This window comes from Myodes glareolus, chromosome 19 (assembly GCF_982192425.1).
Source record: "Myodes glareolus chromosome 19, mMyoGla1.1, whole genome shotgun sequence".
NCBI lineage: Eukaryota > Metazoa > Chordata > Mammalia > Rodentia > Cricetidae > Myodes > Myodes glareolus.
In genome coordinates, this window is record NC_142044.1 from 24495139 (window position 1) to 24503492 (window position 8354).

The following is an 8354-nucleotide window of genomic DNA, read 5'->3' on the forward strand; positions in this document are numbered from 1 at the left end:
TGTTGTTTTCTATATCAGGACTCTCACCTTTTGCTTGTATCTGTCCTCTTGTATTTCCTGCTGTTTTGCTTTGTGAAGTTATTCTCCAGGTCTTAAGTAGAATCACTGGTTTATTTGCTATGAGACTGTTTTTCTCTAATAACGTCAGAAGGTACACCCATAAAGTGTTATCAACATGTCTGCCAAAAAGCGAGATGAGCAAGGATGACACCAATGAACTTCCAACATGGATGGAGAAAACTCCATGTCTCCACCCTATACAAGGAACTATAGGCAAATGAGAAATGATGGAACTGGGAGAGATATTCTTTCCCATGGAAGAACACACCAGTGCTTATTAGCCAACTTATCAGCTTTGAAAACATACATACAAGTAACATTATACAGACTGTACAGGGTATATCTAGGAATATAGATGTAGATAAGTATGGGTGTGAATATATATATATATATATATATGCATACATATCTGCATGCAACAACAATTAGTGGAAAAAAAGCCATGAATTCCAAGGAGAGCGGGAGGGAGTATATGGGAAGATTTGGAGGAAGGAGAGAGAGAGGAGAAAAGCTATAATTACATCATAACCTCAAAAAATCCCCAAACAGGAGCTCCTGCAAAAAAAATAAATAAATAAATAAAAAAAGAAAAAAATCCCCAAACATAATGTTTATGCATAGGCAAAATACAGAAAAAATTTACATTATAAGTTCATTGTTATACATTTGAATCCAACCAATAGATTTAATAAAAATCAATAGTCCCACTTATTCCTAGATTTATTTTCTACTTTTAATTTATTACTACTCTCAAGCTTATATCGAAGAATGTCCACATTTTCCCAAAAATGGTTAAATTTTTCAAAAACCTGCTTGCTTTATTTACTGGACATCTAGTTTTTGGTTTCCAGGTTTACAGGAAATAATAACATTAAAGTTCTCTACCGAGAAGAATTTTTCAAGTGGTTGTTTTTGTTTTGTGACCAGACACAAGGATAGCACAACTGTTTGATGGACAAAAGACACTAATGTCATCTATGAAGATGCTCTTCACACCTTAAGAAAATGTATCCATTTACGTATTTATTGTGTACAAGTGTGCTAATGTGTGCGCGCAGCGTTAGCATGTGCAGCATATGCATGTTCATGGGTGTGAGTGTGGGGGGGAGCATGCTGCAGAATATTTTAGAGATCAGAGGATAACCTTGGGTAATAGTTCTTCTCTTCTACTCTGTTTGACAGTTTACACCATATAGTTCACCACTAGGTGTGCCAGACTAGCAGCCTGCAACTCTCTGGAGATGATGCTGTCCCTGTCTCTTATTTCATTTTAGGAACATTGGTATTCTACATGCATGTTACCATTTTCAGCTCTACATGGATTCAGGGGACTGAAATTCGGGTCCTCAAACCTGTATGACAAGTATCTTAAATACAGAGCCATCTCCTCAGTCCCAGACAAGTTTATTTAATCACTCACATTAACTTCATCTTTTAATAGTCTTTTTATTTGTTCAGATTATTCTGTCACATTCTGGTTTAGGCAGCTGTTTAGCTTTTCCTTACACTGATAAGATGAGTTGTTTATTTTCCTGTTATATAATGGGGTCTGACTAGATGCTTTGGATTTCAAATTCTTCCTTTCTTACTTGATCTATTCCCTAAGTTTGCTGTACACTTCCATAAAATAGCAGGTTTTTTTTGCCTACACTGTAGAGGTATGGAAATGTATGGAGATACATTGTAAAGACCCGGCATAGCAGCTTCAACACAGTAGACAATAACCCATTCTAGGGCTCTTCCTTCCTTCCCTCTAAGCTATCTATGCCCCAGTCCCAAGTGTGCAAGGTCGGGAGTGGAAAAAATGTCCTGATTGCTATTTCCAGCACTTCCAGATCAGATTCCTTGTATTCTTCTGTATCGTTGACCACTGGCCCGTACATTTGAAAGAAACTCTAGAGGTATAAGATTATATCTAGAGACGTAAGAGAAAAACAGCACTGCTTGAGTTTGAGAAATTTGAATGTGAGAGACTCAGTCCCTCTGTGTTAAGATGGAAGAACTTTAAGAGCACATTAGTTCATGGGACTCTGCCTTGTGAGTGGATTAATGCCTTTATTGCAGAATGAGTCAGTCATTCAGGGAGGGGTTCCCTAACTAAAGACCAAGTTTGGAACCTTTCTTTCTCTCATATGTGTGGACCTTCTCATGGGTTCTACCTTCCGCCATGGGATGGAGCAGCACACAGACCCTCACTAGATGTAGACTTCTTGACTTTGGACTTCCCAGCCTCCAGGAGTGTAAGAAATGAACGTCTGTCACTTATGAGTACCTAGTCTCAGGCATTCCATTAGGGCAGTACAAAGTGGAAGAAAGCAAATACAACTGTAGGCAACTAGTTCCAAACTGGATCAAAGGGCGTATTGTGAAATAATGCCGGCATTGTTCTCTTAGCTTTGCTCCAATAAGCCAAAGATGCACTGATGTATCACAGGTAGGTATGGAGTCTTGGATTTCCCCTTTCACACAAAGGAGATGACACAGGTATGAAGTTCCGGGCACTCTGCCCATCTTTTGTGATCTGTTCTTTCTTTCTCTCTGATGGTGACTTCAGATTCAACCTCTGCCATCCTCTAGCTTAAAGCACTGAGGCTTCCTCAAGTTCCCTCTTCAAATTTGCCAGCAGCTACGACCCCTCTAAGGACATGGCATCAGCGTTCTGGAAAATAAACTAAACCACACACACACGCTTGCCAATATCAGAGAAATTCTTTGGGGTGGCTCATTTAATATACTCACTTTCATATTTTCAATTATAACACATGCTTATTAATATAATACTCAGCTGTTGGCTCTTTGTCCCCTCTTTCCCTCAGAAATGCCTGACACAATATTTTTTTTTGTTCTTATGAGCTTCAATGCCTCGTGAATGTAGCTCATTTTTGAAAAAGGAATGTTGTTTAGTAGCAAGCAAGTTTATATAATACACATATTAAAGGAGCCAACGTTATATGCATACACCATCTTCCCCAAGCAGAAAAAAAAGAAAAGAAAAAACCCAATAAGAAGCTGATAGCAAGTGCACTTTTCTGAAGACAAATCTTAGAGAACTTATCTATATAGGTCTCACCTTCAGGCAGTAATGGGAGCATAAGCCATTATCTGGCCCATGTTCCTTCCAATTGACCATATTATTCCCTCAAGATTTCCTTAGGTTTCATAGAAGTGTAATACATATACAGTGTTTCTTCCCGTTAGGATTGGTAAACTGAGTCACTTCTGAATAATATTCAAAACAAACAAAGAAAAAAAAAAGAATCCCCGAAGTCCTCAAATTTCTTATAACAAGAATTAATGGACTCAGAATGCTCACATGGTCCAAATGGACACTGTGGTCACTTTTGTTCTGTGCCAGTCTTCAGAGGTCAGGCACGCTACAGATTGCTGCTCTTCAGCAAACGGAAAGATACTAGGGAAATATAAACGCTTCTAAAGGCGACACCATCCGTTCCTCCCTTTCCTATATGTACACATGGTACTCCACTCACCAAAGTGTACTTTCTGTCTTCTTGAATCTGAAGCAACTCCTTTACTTCATTTCAACCATAAAAGAGAGTGGAGGCTATGCTAGTTAGCTCCAGGCCTAGCTTTAAAGACGTTTGATAGGGTCTTTCACTCTTGAAGTCAACCGGCTCATAAAAAAAAAAATCTGGTTGAACTGACAGGAGCCTGGTGTAAAGAATCACAAGCAAGCTCCAGGACAGACATAAAGAGAAGAAAAGATGATGGACATATATGTGATCCAAGCTTTCTCTGATTTTCAAGGACAACCCAGTCACAAGGTAGAAAAAACTCAGTTCATACTCCTTGGAGCAGACGAGTTTGTTGTTGATACCAGTCAACCTGCAGAATGGTGAGAAACATTACTTTTTGGTTTTGTTTGATTCAATAAGCTATATGGTCTTTTATTCCATAGCATTAGATGCCCAAAACTAAACAGCGAAACAAAAGCAACAACAAAAGCAAAAAACCCTCTTTCTCACATCCCACTTGTAACCAGTCATCATATCAGTCAAGAATTTGCAAATCTTCCTGAGCATCAGTCACCTGGAAAGTTTCCTAAGCTAGGAGTACTCCATGAAGGTCATCAAAATGCAAAACCTTTAGGCCTACACATTTGCACATTTAAATCTCTGAATAAGTAGAATGAAAAATCATTGTAGCAAGCCACAAAAGTAAAGACTCATTTGCCTAAAGACACTCTTCGTTTAAAATGTAAATTCCTTCTGGGAGTGATAAATCAAACAGATGGTTGCAGGATTACACCAGTAATCAGATTGTTTTCCTAACTCCTGGTTGTGACGAGCAAATGTTGAATGCTAGAGTGCTAAATTGGAGCAGGCAGGTACCTGGACTGGGAGCGGTTGACTGAGGACCAGAGAAGGTGCTGGGTGATCAATCTAGAGTCAGTTTGTGTGAAAGGGAGCCCCCCAAACAGGAAGACAGGTGTGAAGAGAAAAAGTGGAGGGCCAAAAAAGATCTGTTATACTCACTCTGTTGGAAAAGATTTTGAGGATTTTGCCTTTGGAGCTTGTTATTTAGGGGCCTGATGGATGATTACAGAGGTAACTAACTCTAAGGGATGAAGGTCAAACAAGATGCCTGTTTGGGTGGAAGCATCCATATATTAAAAGAGTCTGAATGTTTGGGTTAAGGTTTCACCCCAGCCCCTGGCATCTATATATTCAAAGAATCTGAATATATTCAAAGAATGTTCTGGTGGAGGCTCCATCCCAAGCCCCCTTCCCTGGGAGTTGCCCCAGTTCCGTCTCCACCTCTGAGAAAGCCCAACAAACGATGAACGCTCCCCAAAGATACTCAAGACCACTCCTACAGGGTATTTAAACTGCCCCCCAGAGAACAAACACATGGTTTTCCAGTCTTCCTTCCCAGTCTCCTCTCTAGAGGGGCTGGAAAGCCACCCGGGAGTGTAGGTATCTACTAAACCTGGGAAATCTCTAATTTGGTTTGATTTGGCCTGATTTGGATTATTGCGTCGGCGGAGAGGTTTATCGGGATGCAGAGATTTTCAGTGTCGTTATCTGCTCTAGAAAAGCAGAATATGAAATTGTACTTTATTACCTACATGGAATGTGTCTAAAGGTAAGTACGGTAGGAATTAGGATTCATACCAAAGAGGAAATGTGGACCAGGAAAGGCCTATGTAGTGAGGTGATGCAAAGTTGGAGAGGTTCCCATGATTTGTTTTCCCCAAGCTCTCTCAGCATCACCCCACACAACCTCCCCAGCCTCCCTCAGCATCAGCATCAGCATCACCCCCAGATAGCTTCCCAAGCCTCCCTCAGCATCAGCATCAGCATCATCCCCACACAGCCTCCCCAGCCTCCCTCAGCATCATCCCACACAGTCTCCCCAGCCTCCCTCAGCATCATCCCCACACAGCCTCCCCAGCCTCCCTCAGCATCATCCATAGCCTCCCCAGCCTCCCTCAGCATCATCCCACAACAGCCTCCCCAGCATCATCCCCACAACAGCCTCCCCAGCCTCCCTCAGCATCATCCCACAACAGCCTCCCCAGCATCCTCCCCACACAGCCTCTCCAACCTCCCTCAGCATCATCCCACAACAGCCTCCCCAGCATAATCCCCAACAGCCTCCCTCAGCATCAGCAGCACCCCCACACAGCCTCCCCAGCCTCACTCAGCATCACCCAGAGCCTCCCCAGCCTCCCTCAGCATCACCCATAGCCTCCCCAGCCTCCCTCAGCATCATCCCACACAGTCTCCCAGGTTGGTTGCTTGTCCCTGTAAAGCTGTGAGTCAGATCTCTCTGAGAAAGTTTCACTTTCTTTCTTTCTTTCCCACTGTCCCTGAACTGAGACCCACCTGGGGGTTTCATGCCACCTAGAGAGAGGAAGTGAAAGAGGTTGTATTTTCGACAAGGCTTAACTTTCCTTCTAGCAGCGAAAAGACAGAGAAATCTATGCCCCCAGAAACCGCGCCGCTTCCTGTGGTGCTGAGTCAGAGAGAAGAGAAGCCTGAACTAAGCACGCAGCGCACAGGACAAGCAAAGCATGTGACCCGCAGCATCCTTTCGAACCCGTGTAAGAGGGTCACGTTCTTGAGACCGATTTAATCAATAGATACAAAGACTTTGCAGAAACTTGCTTAAAAAAAAAAATCACATGATTGAGAAATAATGGAGACTGAAAGTAAACTCCGATGAGCTGAAGTCCTCAGTTTTTAACCAGTAAAATATTTCTGCCAATGCTTTTTTAAGTATTATTTCCAGGTCAGGGTTGAGGAGTTTTCGGCAGGTTCTTTGGGTACCTTACAGATGCACGCTCATCTCCCTCCCTCCCTGGGGAGGCAAGGTACAGCCACAGGGAACTCACCTGGGAGAAAAGGCTTCTGCGCCATAACAGCAGGTGGCCACTAACTGGCCCAGTTGACATGCTGAGGGAACTTATACGAAAAAGGCATCATCTTGGGCTACTGAATTGGCAGGTATGCTTTAGCATCCTAAGGTACCTCACTGAGTTCATGAAAATGTTTGATGCATTCGCTAAGTTAACGGGTTCTGGTCATACAGACCTGAAACCCCACTGAACTGGATCCAGAATCTCCTTACAATGCTATGCAAATACTTGAATTCCTAAAACCCTCAAAACTCTCGACAAGAGGTCTTTGACATGAGAGAGACACAGTGTGGGCCTTAGACACGCCGGTAAGTTAGTAGTAGACTCAAATCTAAGTAAATCTTTCCCAAACTCCTGATTCCCATCATTTGGATAACATCCTGGGATGAACTCTTTATTGTCCCAGACACCTTGTTAGATTCTGAGGAGGAGTCTATGGTAAAAGAACAAGCACAACCTTCAGCAGACTCCTAGTCCTTCAGAGGAAGCAGGCAAGTACACAACAAGAGACACGGAGCAGGGGGATAGTATGTGATCATCAGGATAGACACCTGAGTCCCCTGGCTTCCCTAAGCCACTCACCTCCACTTTCATGACAAATGGAATACAATACCAGCGCCCACACCGCCCCTGCCACCATAAGGCTTCATTTTCCTCCACCCACCCCCTTTGTCTTTTCTCCTTGGCATGAATCACTTCTGCTTCAATTCCTTTCATCTTTCTAGACTCCCCCGCCCACTGCCCACCCTAATGCACACATTCTCAACTCTTGAAACATCTACAACCCTTCCTGACCAGCAATGTCTAAACCTGACTGATAAAATCACCTAAGAAATATTAAAACCAAACGAAACAGAATGCCCTTGCCAACCCTACCTTGCCCTCAACTCCGTAGATGGTATCGGGGTATATTATCCCACCCTGCTCCGTGTAATGCTAACACAAAACAAGCATTAGGAGGAGACCCTGTCACACAGCTGTTCTGACACCTGATCCGAGCAGAGGTGTGGGGAGCGATACACACCTTGTAAAAGTCTTCTACCCGCCCCAACCATCATCTTATTTGGCCTGCATGTCAACCCTGTAAATCAGAAAAATAACAAAGAGATGCTTAGGCCATAACAGGTAAGAAAACAGCCGGAGAGAGGTGAAGCCACAAGCCCACATGGAAAGATCTTGGAATACATCTCCTGGATTGCTCTGCGCTGGTTGGAAAAGGCAAGTCCTCTGGAGGAGGATGAAAGGCAAGGGCAAGCCTTCCTTTGCTCATTCCGGTCGCCTCTGCTGACCTAACAGGTGTGAACTATTTCGCTACCAGGTAAAGGTTGCATTGGAATTCCTCGTGTAGAGGGTTTCTCATTCACCAGCCCTCTGAGGTTCTCCACCTGAAAAAGAGGAACTAGGAGTGGGTGGGATTCAGAAGCCATGTGACCAGACACACTTGAGCAAACGCTGTGAGAAAAAAGGAAGACCACAAATAGCTCAGGGCATTAGAAAGTTCCTCCAAAACCAGTCAGGAGTCACAGTCTGATCAGAAGGGCAGATAACAGGGTCGTGGGGACTGAGACATTCTGGGGTTTCATTTCTCTCTGCATGCTGCCTTGGACTGGTGTGAATGGGCCCCTTCTTACCTGAGCTTGCTTGAAAAGCAAACACGGAAACATTTATTAAACTCCCTCCTCTCCTGTTTCTCAAAGCAGCCCAGGAAATGAGACTGACTACAAGAGGCCTCCAGCAAACATAAAGATAGACAGGAAGGGGTTCAAAGTGGGGGATGGGGAAATAACACACTTTTTTCCTTTCTTTAAAAAGAAAAGAAAAGAAAAAAAGTCTTTTTTTTTTTTCTTCAAAAAAAAATCTCATCACTAGGTTTGTTCCATGCCGTACCTTAGAAGTAAACCCACCTACTTGGGAA

General features: G+C 43.1%; 1 long non-coding RNA gene across 1 annotated transcript; it reads right to left on the reverse strand.

The window, feature by feature from the left end:
- Window positions 1–852: 852 nt before the first annotated feature.
- LOC125415225 (uncharacterized) lies at window positions 853–7803 on the reverse strand. The gene is made up of 5 exons (XR_007236566.3): window positions 7625–7803; window positions 7464–7520; window positions 4554–4662; window positions 3549–3903; window positions 853–2731 (listed from the first exon to the last, which is right to left on the reverse strand). It is a non-coding gene; the product is annotated as an uncharacterized LOC125415225 (long non-coding RNA).
- Between the last annotated feature and the right edge of the window lie 551 nt (window positions 7804–8354).